A 15630-nucleotide genomic window follows, 5' to 3' on the forward strand; every position below is an offset into this window, starting at 1 on the left:
CACACTTCAACGGAGCGGGACGAGCACAGTACCGGACGAACTACGAGGGCTTGGAAGTCGCGCCGACCGCGTGTTCACCTCGGCTCACCTGGGAGCCCACACACCGCGGCATTACCACTGCAAGGGCACTGTCGTTAGCAAACCTGTTGGGGCCAGCACAGAACTTTGCGGACGGCGGAGGCCGGCACAAGACGTACACCGGAGGCTACACCCGCGCCATAGCCGCCATTTTTGGCCCACCAGTTCCAACAATTCTGGTGCGGAGGAGTGAGCGGAGCACCACCCTTGCGGCCCTGCCTAGACGTCGACGGGGAGGTTTCTCGAGGACAGAACCCCCCGCCAGTATTGGGTGATCATCATGGGGAAACATGATACAACGCAGGCCAAACTTTCGTTTGACCGCCGGAGGCCGAAGGGGTCGGAGCCACCAGCGCCGGAAGCCTCCCCGAAAGGGGCTACGGCGTCAACGGCACCTGCAGACCTTCGGGACCTGCTGGCGGCGATGGAGAAGGGCATCCAGAACAGCATCGAGGCGGTGGGCTCCAAGATAGACGATTTGTCGTACCGCATGGACCGCATGGCGGAACGAGTAGACAAGCATGCGGAGCGCCTAGATATGGCGGAACGGCGCCTCACGGAGGCAGAGGAGGCACAGACCGAGTGGGACAAAGACCGTCGGCAGTTCGGCAGGCTGCTCCAAGTGATCCGTGACAAGGCCGAGGACTTAGAAGCGCGCTCCCGCAGATCGAACATTCGTATAACGGGAGTGGCGGAATCGACTCGGACTGGTAAGATGGAGCTCTACGTAGAAAACTTGCTGAAAGTGCTGCTTGGGGAGGAGGCCTTCTCCCCAATGTTCATCGTGGAGAGGGCGCATCGTACTTTGGGCCCTCAACCTCAACCTGGCTTGCCTCCCCGGCCCATCATAGCAAAGCTCCTGAACTACAGGGACAGGGACACGGCCTTGCGCCTGGCTAGGGAAAAAGGACAGCTCCAGATGGAAGGCATGAACATATCGCTGTACCCAGACTTCACGGCCAAAGTGCAAGAGGAGCGCCGCCAGTTCATTCCGCATAAGAAACAGCTCCGCGAGCTGGGACTGGACTATGCGATGCTATACCCGGCCAAACTGCGGATTAACACAGGCGGGAAATCGTACTTCTTCACGGACCCTAAGGAACTACAGAAGTCGCTGAAAACGTGGGCCAGAGAATGCAAAGAACACCGACAGCAGCACGGAGAGGATTCGGGGGCAGCGTCGAACTTGGAGGAACAGGAATGAAGCGGTGCACCCAGTATTTATTGCAACTATCTGCGAGTGACAACGTCGGACGTGCTGTCATAAGTACAATGTGAGTCTCCATACAGTGTGCTGCAAATCGGACTCATTTTGAGATACTTGCTAGGAGACGGGAGGAGTATCCACGCAGCGGTTCGTGCTGCCTGGTTGTTGCTGGGACAGACTACAAATGCCGGTGAGGCGTTCAACGTATTGTAAACAGAGACGGGTTGGGGGGCAGGGGGGAATTGGGTGAACTCAGTGTAAGGCATTGAAACGCTTTGGGGCTAGGCGGAGGTGCGGAACTGGAGACAAACTTTGAAACCGTTGGTGGTTCTATGCAGTCTTGGCACGCTTTGCCCCTGTGCTTTTGGTTGAGACACTCCCCAGGGAGTTGGGACTTGTATTGCCCACTACTTTGGGGTTCTTGAGTTGATGGGGATTTGTGGGGGACTCAGTCTGGCCGGGTTGGGGGTGGTCAGCTGTGGGTGGGGCGGGGACAGGGGGGGTGGTTGCGGAACTTGGGTTGGGGGGTTCGTTAATGTTCGGAAGTTGAAGGGTCCGTGGTTTGCTATGAGAATCTGGCTTGGAGTGAGTGCATGTGAGTGGAGTGACTGTCTGATCGCCTTGGGTACTAATGCACTGTTTGAGGGCACGCCACCTGCCTATGGCGACACTAGGGCACGATGTGATTTGCGATGTCTGCTGCTGTAATGTCTGAACACCCGCAAGCCCGACGCACGCTAACCCTGCTAACCTGGAATGTGCGAGGGCTAAACGACCACCGTAAGCTGAGGAAGGTTATGAGCTTTCTCCACAGACATCATGTGGATGTGGCCCTGCTGCAAGAAACACACCTGCCTGTCCATAGTAAGATGATGCAGACTAGGGGGTTGGCAGGAAATATAGTGGCGGCGGGTTTCACCACTCACGCGCGTGGCGTGATTACCTGGGTTAACCCCTCCTCGAGATTAAAACTGACCCCGATATATGTGGACACAGAGGGTAGATATGTAGTGGCTAGGTGTGCGGGGAGGGGGCTAGACCTGCTATTAGTAAACGTTTATGGTCCTAACCATGATAATCCGGAGTTTTATGCAGCCCTGTCGGCCACTTGTAGGACACACACACACACCAAAATGCTATGGGGGGGGGGACTTCAACTTTGTATTTGACCCTGACAGGGATCGCTCCGCGGGCCCTGCACGAAGGCCAGTGGCGTCTGCTGTCTATATGAGAGCCGAAATGACAAAACTGGACCTAGTGGATGTCTGGCGGGAAAAACACCCTATGCAGGGCGGATTCACGCATTACTCGGCATATCACAATATACACACTAGGATAGACTACTGGCTAGCCTCCTCCTCAATGCTTGGCGGCATCAGCTCGTGTACAGTTCTCCCACGCACGCTATCGGATCATTCCCCGGTCCTGATCAGTCTCTCCACCGCTAGGAAGGGGATCCTGCCTTACACTTGGCGTTTCCCGCCCTATGCGCTACTAGACGATGCCTTCCGAGGGGAGATGGCGGAAGATATAGAAAGCTACTTTGCCACCAATATTAACTCGGTTGATAGCTTCTTCACTGTGTGGGAGGCCTTCCAAGTGTACATCAGAGGAATGGCCATGTCCAAACACTCCAGCGTCCTGCGCTCCATTAGGAGGGACCTCTCCGACTTGGAACACAAGATGGCGGCCCTGGAGAGAGAACAGCTGGCGGACTCTGGAGGCGACGCGGGACAAGCGCACGCGCCCCTGCTGGGGGAATACAACGCGCTTGCGGACAGAGAAGTCCTCTACATGGGAAAGTACGCCACTGCCCGAGCTTATGGGGAGGGGGAGAGGCCGGGGGCACTGCTGGCCCGTATGGTCAAGGGATCCCGGAGACCCTTAGTGATAGAAGAACTGCAGACCCCGGAGGGCGACAGGGTAGTTGAGGAAGACCGGATACTGGAGACGTTCCGACGCTATTACACGGAACTCTACCGTTCCAAGGCGGGGGGTGCGGAAACGGAAATTGACGACTACCTGGACTATATCTCAATGCCGTTCCTTAAGAACTCAGACAGGGAATTTCTTATGGCCCCCTTCCACGAAGACGAGATTCTAGACGCACTGGGAGGCATGCGGTCGGGGAGCGCCCCAGGCTCTGACGGTCTCACGGTAGGCTTTTACAAAGCATTTAAAGACCTATTGCTCCCACACCTGATCGCCCTCTTCGATACCATCTGCGAGGATGGAGAAATGCCACCCTCCATGCGGGAAGCCTTGCTAGTTACGGTCCCGAAACCGGGGAAGCCTCCAGATCTCTGTGGATCGTACCGACCGCTCAGCTTGCTGAACGTAGACGCAAAGCTGTATGCAAAGGTGCTGGCCAATAGGCTAGCTCTACTGGTCCCGGACCTGGTGGCACCGGAGCAATCGGGCTTCGTTCCTAGCCGGAACCTGACTTATAACATCCGCACAGTACTGGGAACGATACAGCATGTTAAACAGGAGAATCCTGCGTTGGCGATTTTCCTGGATATGGAAAAGGCGTTCGACTCCGTCGAATGGCCGTTCATGATCAGGGTATTGCGAAAATTAGGACTGGGAGAACCGTTTTTGCAGAGAGTAGGGGCACTTTACCACCGCCCTTCGGCCCGTCTGCGCCTTGGTGACAGGATTTCGAACCCGATACACATCGGTAGAGGTACCCGACAGGGATGCCCCTTGTCTCCCCTGTTGTATGCGCTAGTGGCGGAACCACTAGCATGTGCCATGCGAGAATACCATAGCCTGGAAGGTGTCAGTTTCCCCACCTATAAGATTGGCATCTCGACATATGCAGACGACACCTTACTGTATGTCCGGGACCCAGAAACCAATTTGTCCTCGATACTCAGGGAAGTGGTTCGATTTGGAGCACTGTCTGGACTCAGGGTGAACTGGGACAAGTCCATTGCTTTCCCCCTGACCCCAGTCACGAGACCGTTCGAGATGGAGTATCCCCTACAGTGGACTGACGAATCGGTGCGATACCTGGGCATCCGCCTACACACGGATCCTGAGATCCTGATCCGAGACAACTACGGGGTCGCATTTAGCAAACTGGTGGACGATGTGGATGCCTGGATCAGACTCCCCCTCTCCTTGTTGGGCAGACTTGCCCTCATGAAAATGATAGTACTTCCCCGGTTCCTCTTCCTCTTTGTTAACATCCCGGTGGTACTGTCGAGAATATTCTTTAAGCGATTAACTCAGGTCCTAGTCAGGCTCGCCTGGGGCGGAAAACAACCTCGAGTCAAATGGGCGACACTGATACTCCCGTGCGAATTGGGGGGACTGGGGGCGCCGGACTTAGAGCGCTACTATCGAGTGGCACAGGCGATACACTTTCACTCATGGATCCATGGAGATGCACGTACTCCACATCTCATCCTAGAGCGGCTGTTCGCTGACCCACTTCCCCTGCCGGCCACGATCTGTCTTCCGTCGGACCGAGCGGTCGGACAGATGGACTCACTCAAGGCGACCAACCATGCATGGCACGCACTGCTGAGAGAACGGGGATGTGACTTGCTGTACTCCCCACAGATGCCGGTGGCCTGGGCCCTGTGGCTAGACCCGCTCAATGAGAAGGGGGTGACAGAGGCCCTAAAAGCCCTCGGCGTACAGAATATGGAGGACTTGTTCTTGGACGGTACACTGAAAACCTGGGAGCAACTCCCCCCTATCACCCCTGCTCCCTCGCTGCTACAGAGGTTCCAGTATCACAGGATCCGGTCAGCCTGCAGAGAAATACTGGGCCCTACGCTGCAGGAGCCTGAGGAGGTCCCTGAACTGACATATATAATCAAAACTAAAACTCCTGCAAAGTTGGTCTCTATGGTCAACAAGCTCGGACCATCGTACCAGGCATTACCCACCTCTGCTCCTAGGGCGGCGTGGGAATCGGATCTCCAAGCCCCCATCGATGACGCTATGTGGCGCTACTGTTGCGCCAATACCCGTAAAGTTTCTCTTAACGGTAGGCACCGCTTAGTGCACTTTAAATTTCTGCAGAGGGTATACTATACCCCTGAGCGGCTACACCGCAATGGCCTACGTGGCTCCTCGGAGTGTGAGCGCTGTCGGGCCCGAATTGCTGATTTCTTTCATTTGGCGTGGTTGTGCCCGGGGGTGAGCTCCTTCTGGGAGGAGGTCTTTGCGGAGCTGGAAAGGATTTTGGGGGAGCCACTGCAGAGATCCCCATCGCTCGCACTGTTGGGCTTCTCCAAACCGCTGGCCCCTTCGTTGCGTAGGCTAGTGGATATAGCGTTGCTGCTGGCCAGAAGGGTGGTGGCAACGTGCTGGATGCGCGGACCACTCCCCACCAAGGCGAGATGGCTCAGGGACCTCCAATACTGCTGCACTCAGACGGAATTGTACAGCGAGCTGCTGCCGCCCAAGAGCAGGCCGAAGTCCTTCTGGGACCTATACAAGGACCACCTACTAAAGGGGGAGGGGGACGACACTGACACGTCGGAGGTAGACGAACTTCAAGCTGAGGAATTGGAGAATGCTATGGAACTGGGGCAATTGCCACAAGAGGGGCTCTAAAGCTTTTCTTGTAGGAAGTGGGACTAGGGAGGGCTCAGACGGTTCACGGGGAGGGTGGGTCGGGTGCGACACGAACTAGTGGACAGTTCGGGCGGGGGGTGGGTGCAGTACACTCTTAGTACATACATGACATCACTCACATAGGAAGCTTTACAGAGACTCCATCACAGTACTCAATAGCAAACGGGGAGGGCCCTGGGGTTGTTCAGGGGTAGTTTCTTTTTGTTTTTTTCTTTCCCACTTTTTCCTTCCCTTTCCTGGTTGTTGCAAGACCGCACTACTACATTTGCAATGTGTGATTGCCGACTGTTTCGATGCTCAGCTGAGGCCTTACAGTGCACGATAAGACCGTCGTATATTGATTTGTTCCATCACCTAGCGCCGCCGGGCCTCCGGGATGCCGGCACTCAGGCTGTGTATAATGTTCTGCAGACCTGCCCACTGGGCTTCCATGAAGTTTTGTGCACTGTACAGTTGAACTGCAATGTCAATTTATGCTGACGGTGGGCAATAATAACAATAAAGGTCTTTTAATAAAAAAAAAAAATCCTCATAGACATAACATGGGGAGAAAGCATTTTGGGACCCCACCTTTTTTCTCGGGCCTGCTTGACAGATCACCCCGAAACTTTCATGAGAGCAGCTAAACCAAGAAGGGGACATTTTTTGATAATTTTGTGAAGAATCGTCAAGCGACACAAAGTTTTTGGCAAACAAAAACACTTTTCCTATGGAAACTTTGGTCCTAACTATAATATAACTACCTATTGGCTATCGCTGGTAGGTAATCATATATATATATATATAGATATATACACACATATACACACATATGTGGTGTGTATATACATGCGCGTGTGCCTGTGTGTATATGTATATATATATATATATATATATATATATATATATATATATATATATATATATATATATATATATATATGGTAAAGGCATATGCATGGTGTAATGGATGTGTGGTAAAGGCATGCGTGGTAATTTCACGCGTAGTTCCGTCATCCATCCCTCCTACACAGTGTCTGCGACCCAGAGCAAGTGAAGGAAACGTTTATTCGGAAAACAGCTGGTAATGGTAGCAAAAGCACAAAACACCAACAAAAAAGGACTAATCATAGCCACGACTAACCTAAGGGAAGGAGTGCAAAGAAAACACCAAATGTAAACAACCATTTGCAATGCAATAGGTCTCGCATTAGGAAAGTTTGAGTTTTGGTATTGTTAATGACAAATTTTGTATTTATGTGTTGGTTTTGAAAATAGCTAAATTAATAGCTTTGTCATTAACAATTTCAATAGTTTTAACTTTCGCAAATGTGACACCTATAGCATTTGTAATGCAATATGTGTTGTATTTACGTGACTTAGATGTATTGATATTACAAATAACAATGGCTTTTAATTTTTCTTAATAATTAATACTTAAATAAAAGTTCTTGTAATTTATAATGGCACTAGCTTAAATTTTTGTATATAACTTTTGTGAAGATTATGTTCAGTGTATTTTATTCTGACGAAAATCCAAGAACAGAAGTTAAATATTAACATATTTTTGTGACATTTGTAATAAAGCTTGAAACATTGAGAGAACATATTTGAACCAGTTGTTGTTGAATGGTTGCACAGAATGATGCTGTGGTGGCGATGAGTGATGTTGTGGTGGCGACGAGTGATGCTGTGGCGTTCAGTGATGCTGTGGTAGCGCATAGTGATGTTGTTGTGCCCCTGAGTGATGCTGTGGTGGTGCTGAGTGATGCTGTGGTGATGTGATAGATAGAGTGAGTGCGATAGATAGATAGATAGAGGGAGGGCGATAGATAGAGGGAGGACAATAGATAGAGGGAGGGCGATAGATAGAGGGAGGGCAATAGAGGGATGGTGATCGATAGATAGAGTGAGTGAGTGCGATAGATAGATAGATAGAGGGAGGGCGATAGATAGAGGGAGGGCGATCGATAGAGGGAGGGCGACAGATAGATAGAGGGAGGGCGATAGATAGATAGAGGTAGGGCAATAGAGGGAGTGCGATAAGATAGAGGGAGGGCAATAGATACAGGGAGGGAGGACGATAGAGGGAGGGAGGGCGATAGCTGGAGTGCGGGAGGGCGATAGATAGATAGAGGGAGGGCGATAGATAGAGGGAGGGCGATGGATAGCGTGAGGGCGATAGATAGAGTGAGGGCGATAGATAGATAGAGGGAGGGCGATAGATAGATAGAGTGAGGGCGATAGATAGAGTGAGGGCGATAGATAAATAGAGGGAGGGCGATAGATAGATAGAGGGAGGGCGATAGATAGATGGATGGAGTGAGGGAGGGCAACAGATAGATAGATAGATAGATAGAGTGAGAGAGGGCGATAGATAGATAGAGTGAGGGAGGGCGATAGATAGAGTGAGGGAGGGCAATAGATAGATAGAGTGAGGGCGATAGAGTGAGTGAGGGCGATAGAGTGAGTGAGGGCGATAGATTGAGTGAGGAAGATAGAGTGAGTGAGGACGATAGAGTGAGTGAGGATGATAGAGTGAGTGAGGGGGATAGAGTGAGTGAGGGCGATAGAGTGAGTGAGGGCAATAGAGTGAGTGAGGGCGATAGAGTGAGTGATGGTGGTAGAGTGAGTGAGGGCAGTAGAGTGAGGGCGGTAGAGTGAGGGCGGTAGAGTGAGGTGGTAGCATGAGGGCGGTAGAGTGAGGGTGGTAAGTGAGGGTGGTAGAGTGCTAGAGAGAGGGTGGTAGAATGGTAGAGTGAGGGCGGTAGAGTGAGGGCGTGAGGCGGTAGAGTGAGGGTTGTAGAGTAAGGGTGGTGGAGTGGTAGAGTGAGGGTTGTAGAGTGAGGGCGGTGGAGTGGTAGAGTGAGAGTGGTGGAGTGAGGGCGGTAGAGTGAGGGCAGTAGAGTGAGGGCGGTAGAGTGGTAGAGTGAGGGCGGTAGAGTGGTAGAGTGAGGGCGGTAGAGTGAGTGAGGGTGATAGAGTGAGTGAGGGCGATAGAGTGAGTGAGGGAGATACAGTGAGTGAGGGCGATAGAGTGAGTGAAGGTGGTAAAGTGAGTGAGGGCGGTAGAGTTAGGGCGGTAGAGTGAGGGCGGTAGAGTAAGGTGGTAGAGTGAGGGTGGTGGAGTGGTATAGTGAGGGTTGTAGAGTGAGGGCGGTGGGGTGGTAGAGTGAGAGTGGTGGAGTGAGGGCGGTAGAGTGAGGGCAGTAGAGTGAGGGTGTGAGGTCGGTAAAGTGGTAGAGTGAGGGCGGTAGAGTGTTAGGGTGAGGGCGGTAGAGTGGTAGAGTGAGGGCGGTAGAGTGATGGTGGTAGAGTGAGGGCGGTAAAGCGGAGAGTGAGCACGGTAGAGTGAGGGAGGTCGAGTGGTAGAGTGAGGGTAGTAGAGTGGTAGAGTGAGGGCGGTAGAGTGGTAGAGTGAGGGCAGTAGAGTGACGGCGGTAGAGTGGTAGAGCGAGGGTGATAGAGTGAGGGCGGTACAGTGAGGTTGGTAGAGCGGTAGAGTGGGGGCGGTAGAGTGAGGGCGGTAGAGTGAAGGCGGTAGAGTGAGGGCGGTAGAGTGCTAGAGAGAGGGTGGTAGAATGGTAGAGTGAGGGCGGTAGTGTGAGGGCAGGAGAGTGGTAAAGTGAGGGCAGTAGAGTGGTAGAGTGAGGGCGATAGAGTGGTAGAGTGAGGGCGGTAGAATGGTAGAGTGAGGGCGGTAGAGTGAGGGCGGTAGAGTGGTAGAGTGAGGGCAGTACAGTGGTAGAGTGAGGGCGGTAGAGTGGTAGAGTGAGGGCGGTAGACTGAGGGCGGTAGAGTGAGAGCAGTAGAGTGGTAGAGTGAGGGTGGTAGAATGAGGATGTGAGGGCGGTAGAGGGGCAGAGTGAGGGCGGTAGAGTGGTAGAGTGAGGGCGGTAGAGTGAGGGCAATAGTGTGGTAGAGTGCGGGAGGTCGAGTTGTAGAGTGAGGGCGGTAGAGTGGTAGAGTGAGGGTGGTAGAGTGAGGGCGGTAAAGTGCGTGGCTGAAGGTGGCACGCAGCTCTCTGCTGCTGGCACATTCTCCTACTGAACTATTGTTCTAGTTTGGGAGTATTAGCATTTTTAATCCAGTTCTAAGCCATGCATGCTTCCCCTGTTGCGAGGTTTGGTCTGCCCAGGCCTTATGCTGTAGAAATATGGAGACAAAAATACAGTGTTTAGTTTCCAAATGTATCGCCTCGTCAGGGAGGTAGTAGGTGCTATATAAATAAAAAAGAAAAAATGAAAGACTCTGGGACGGACCGGCTAACCGGTTACAGGTTATACTTAGTGAAACGTTAATGTTCCCTCTAGCCATCAAGTAATAAGCATGTGGCTTCAGGAGGGGGGATTAAAGAGAAGCTATTTACAATCAATTAATCAAGACTTGCATAGCGGCTAATCACCCAGTAGGGTATCCAGGCGCTGAAGATGTGTCTAGAATTAAAGGAGCACACCCTTTAATTCAGGAACACGTTTGGCCCGCTGATATTCAAAAGCTATAAATGGCACTTTCAGTCAGACCTTTCAATATTAAGCAAACTGGTTATTTTAAAAGTGCATGTTGAAAAGTTATATTAAAGTGTTTAACATATTTGTTACCTTCTACATAACCAATAAGACACAATTGAATACTTTGAACAGTCTCAGAACCAATAGGACATGGTCTAGGTGAGACCTAAAAAATTAAGTGCTGCATTTTTTCCAAAGCCAACCTAAAAACTCAGTGGATAATAGCAGTTTTGCTGTATGTGTTAAAACTTAACAATGAATCTGCGAAGAACTACTATGCTAGCCCATCAAACCTGTGGGAATATCCCCACTTCTCAAACCAGAGACATACACCTCACCTCTATACCCTTTACCCAGGTGAAGCTGTTCTAATCACAAGAGGCGCTCAGTATGATGGCATAATCTAAAGATACTGTCACTTTTAATGTAACTTTGTCAGCTAAGGTTTTTTTTAACAAGTTGCAGACTATTTTAACATTTATCTGTGGTTGGTGGTCGTCGTTGAAAGAAAGCTTTGATTTCTGGGTTTATTTGAGATTTATAAGTGCTCGTAATGGCAGGACGTGGAACATTGTACTTAGGTCCAGTAGACCGGTACAAAGTTAGCAAAGCTGGTTAACTTCTGATAAGATGGAATTGAAGCAGGGCGATGGGGCAGGTAGGGCTGGTTTAGGAGTTTACAAAAAAGATGAGGCTACCTCATATAAACTGAGGGGGGTCTGCCACAAGGAGACAGAGTTGGTTAAAGTGTGAGAGGGGCTTGAGGGTTTTGGTAGCTTTGAAAGAAGATATTGGCTAGGACAACAGTGCTCCTTTGGAAGAGCAGGGGCCTGGATAGAGGGCTGAATAGAGGATGTAGCCTGACGGGTACAGAACTCAACCTTGAAGCTGGGGAACCGGATTTGAGTCTCGGCAACATAGCTCAACATCTTGTGATTCTGGGAATATCACTTAATCTCCCCGTGCCTTACAAAAATGAATGTGTTCTTCTGTAACAAAACTGGTGCTCATGTAAAGCGCTCTGATACCCGATGTCTCGGGTCCAGTTCGCGCGAAAAAAAAACAAAAACCTCGGGGTGGCTTGTATGTCTGTTTTGGAGGGGGTGCGTGTGTGTGTTTTGGATGGGCTGCATGTGTGTGTTTTGGAGGGGGTGCATGTGTGTGTTTTGGAGGGGGTGCAGGGCATACCTATGGCGAGGAGCCTCGGTATAAATCGAAGGACTTGGCATGGACGAGGTGTCCTGGCAAGGGCGAGTTGGCATGGGTGAGCAAAAGGTTTGCTGAAGGTGATAGCAGTATGCTTTATTTAAACACGGCCTCAACTTGCTGCCTGGACCTGTGAGGGCCGCTGCCATTCCCGGGCCCTCGCGCTTCACAGAGCCCCAGCTATTACCCCGACAGGCAGATTTTAAGAAACTCACAAACACTGGCCTGGGTGGGAGGTGACTGGTGCAACCAGGAACCTGTATTAGCAGCAATATGCTGCGTGTACGTGTTAAAATGAAGATAGCATCTTTGTTAGACCTGGCACCTTGGCGTGAGTCTCCCTTCCACTTTTTGCTGATGTGCCTCCGATGTTTTGCTGGTTTTCCGATACTCAGGGCACTGCGCCATGGCTGATCCGTGCCGCAGTGCAAGTGCTCCCTACTGTAAATTGTACATACGATTGGTATCCATGATTGGTGCATTGGATTTACTGATAGTCCCTAGTAAAGGGCACGAGAGAGTGCCGGGGCTTGTAGATGCCAATACTGCTGGTGGGCCTGCAGCGCTGGTTGCGCCACCCACCGAAGCAGCCGTAAAGATGTGTCCGGGAACTGCGACCGCAGAACCCGCGTGCGGTCTCGTACTGTCACGCTCGCTGGGCAAGTGTCCCCACTTGCCAGCATCGACCCTTCCCTTGACTACATATTAGTCACCCCTAAGGTAGGCCTGCGGGCAGGGTGCGTTGTAGGTGCAAGGTAGGACAAGCCCTGAGATGCGTGGCATGTCCTAGTAGTGACTTACAACGAAGACCGTATTTCACTATTGAAGGCTACCTGCTCCATTAGGCCAGACTGAGCTGCGAGGATTATTACACCCTATAATCCCCGCAGGCTCAAGGAGCATGGTAGCGAGTCATGTTTAGTATGCCTGAACTCAGGATGATAAGATATTTCTTGTAGTCAAGTTTATTTTAATATCCTGGGTTTGCAAATGCTACTTTTAGAAAGTTAGCCTTTGCTTGCTTAACCATTTCAGCCGCCTCTGCTGGTATGTGTATCTGACTGTCTGGGATGTGTGAGTGACAGGGCTGGAGGGATGACAGGTGGCGAATGCGCAGATTACACCTTAGTGGGAGGTAGGAGTGCCTCTTGACTCGAACTGTCACTGTGCTCGGCCACCACAATGCTGGCTCCACCCTCCTGGGGAGCGGCGGATGACTCTGCCGGCACCTGGCCCAGGAAGGGCGAAGCCCCCATCAACAAGGTACTCTGGCCACCCCTGTCCGGACAATGCTGGCTCCACCTCCTGTGGGGCGTCTGATGTGCCTGCCCCTCACACTGAAAGCAGAAGCCGGAGTACACCCGCGGGGGTACTCCAGAACTGAGAGTGGCTATGCAAAGGCCCCCCTGGCCTGCGAGAACAAAAGAATTGGCCTATAAAAGAAGGAGCCCTGCTCCTTGAAAATTAGATCCGGTTTGGGCCACAGAAAGACTCTGCCCTACGAGAAGGACCGTGAGAGACAAGGAGGGGTGCCGACTCTTGCCTGTGTCTGGTGCCTTGCTGCTGAAGGAGAGGAAGACAAAAAGACTACGAAAAGACTTTTGTGCTACTTGTGCCAAACTCTGCAAAAGAGATCTCCAAGGGCTTGCAGCTGAACTTGCCCCCTGACCAGCGTCCCAGGACCAGTGGACGCTACCCCCTTGGAAGAAAGCGCCTGCGGGTGCTGACCATCGCCGCAGCACTGACGGAGGAATCTCCTCTACAGCTTCAACGACCTCCCGACCACCGTGACCGGGGCCCAAAGCAACAGCGGAAGCACAGTAAGGACCAGCCGCCGCTGGCCCGAACACCGTGACCGCAACTGCACCGGGAGCCCGAGAGCAAAGCAAAGGAGGACCCGTCCGGTCCGAGCTCTCGAGGTGACTGCACAACGAGCAGCCACTCACCTGCAAAGACGGACACTTGCCCTACGAGACTCCGCAAGGTCGGTAAGCCTGCCCGACAGCCCAGCTGTGAGTCCACAGCTGCACCGACATTTGGCTGGGTACGTCCTGCACTTGGGGACCGTACTGCCACTTGTCACCACCGCACAGCCGCCGCCTCCAGGGTCGGAGCGGACGACGAGGAAAGGACCCTGCCGCCACAGAACTCCGCTGCCCCGGACGACCAGTGACCTGCTCGGCCGAAGAGCCGCAACGATCAGCGACCCCGGGAAGGCAACGCGACGTGGGACAGATCCCTTGGACGCCGCAGGCTCCACAAGAACTTTAAGTAACACCGGCCTACGGGCCTCAAGAGAACTGCAACAAGAACTGTGGTAACCCGAATTAAGTAACTTGCAACCGTCTTCATAAAGCTATTGACTGTATTCCCAATCCTGCTTAAAATCTATATAAAGATATATATTTTTACAAGAATACGGTCTGGTCTCGTTGTGTGGTGGGTTGGTTGTAAAGGTGTACTATTGCAAGTGTTTAACCCTATGTGCCCCAAAGATTAGCCTACGACTGCTTAAGCCACACTACCTAGAGGGTAAGCAGAGGTTGTCTGGAAGGTAACCCTCAGCCCTGACGAGGAAGAGAGAGTCCCTGCTTGTCGCTAGTGTTGCACTGCGCCAACTAGAGCCTCCCCCTTCCTACATTGGACGCAGCGGTGAGGATTTCGAATTTACACTTGCGATAGTTATACCTGAGCTTCTGACCACTACACAAGGATTACGGTCCAGTTACTAGCCACAGACTTTGATTTGTGAACTTTGCTGAAAGAAGATTCCGAGCGCAGAAACCATGCCGGGCACAAAGAGCTTGGATGGAGCGGAGTCCACAACCTCCGAGGTGTTGGAGATAGAGTGGGATGCCGCAAAGCTGGACAAATACTCAAAGATGGAGCTGAAGTTTTTCTGTAGGAAACTGAAGGTTCCGCACGCTGGTTGCAAAAACAAGCCGGAGCTCTACAAGGCCCTGAAAGCCTGGGTGGAGTCCAGAAAGACCCCAGAAGAGCAAGACGTCCTCGCCGAGCAGAATACGACGGAGGAGCAGAATGCGCTTGGGGATCTGATCGATCTAGAAAGGCAAGACAGCGAGCACAGCTTGGGTAAAGGCCTGTCGCCAGAGGAGCTGGCGGACAGGAAAGAAACCCGGAATCACGAGAGAAAGTTGGCAGAAATGAAAATCCAGCTGGAGCTGGAAACCAAAAGAATGGCGCTGGAAGAGCGAAAGCACCAGATGGATTACGAAATCAAGATGAGGGAGATAAGTCTCAAGGAGAGAGACTTGGATCGGCCTCCCTCTGGTGGCAGCACATCGCCAGTGCAGGTAGAGTCAAGAGTGCACATCCCGAAGGACGTAGTTAAGGAGTTCTTTAAGGGGGATGACATAGGACAGTGGTTTAGGGCATACGAGGTAGCCATGTCCTCCCACCGGGTCCCTGACAAGGATTGGGGAGCGGGGTTGTGGGGAAGGTTCCTTAGCGAAGGGAGAGATACCTTGCTAGATTTGCCCGTTGAGAATCAGAGATCCTATGCCCACATGAAAGAAGCTTTATTAAACAGGTACGGGCTTACCCCTGAAATGTATAGACAGAAGTTTAGGGGATGTACTAAGCGGCCTGGGAATACGTATGTGGAGTATGTGACTTACTTTTGCAGAGCACTGGATGGTTGGGTGAAAGGTAACAAAGTTAATGATTTTCAAGGTCTCTTTGATTTAATTGCATGGGAGCACTTGGCTGATCACTGTTTTCCTGAGTTACGCCAACACCTGATCGATAGCAAGCTGTCCAACCCGAGGAAGCTTGCTGAGGAGGCGGACCGCTGGCTCAGCACCAGGGTCCACAAGGGTCCCGTGGGAGATTCCGCCAAGAGTGGGCAGGGTCCCCAGCAGAAGAGTGGGGGGGACAAGGGGGGAAAACAGAAAGGGTTCCAAAAAGGCCCCCAAAGTAGTTCCCAGGGGTATCCGCAGCAGGGTTCTCAACCTCCCCCACCCCCGTAGCAGAATGGGGCCCCGACAGGTAAACCTGTTCCAAAGGGGCCCTTCAATTGTTTCAAATGTGGCG

This window comes from Lissotriton vulgaris, chromosome 4_1 (assembly GCF_964263255.1).
Source record: "Lissotriton vulgaris chromosome 4_1, aLisVul1.2, whole genome shotgun sequence".
In the NCBI taxonomy this organism is placed as follows: Eukaryota; Metazoa; Chordata; class Amphibia; order Caudata; family Salamandridae; genus Lissotriton; species Lissotriton vulgaris.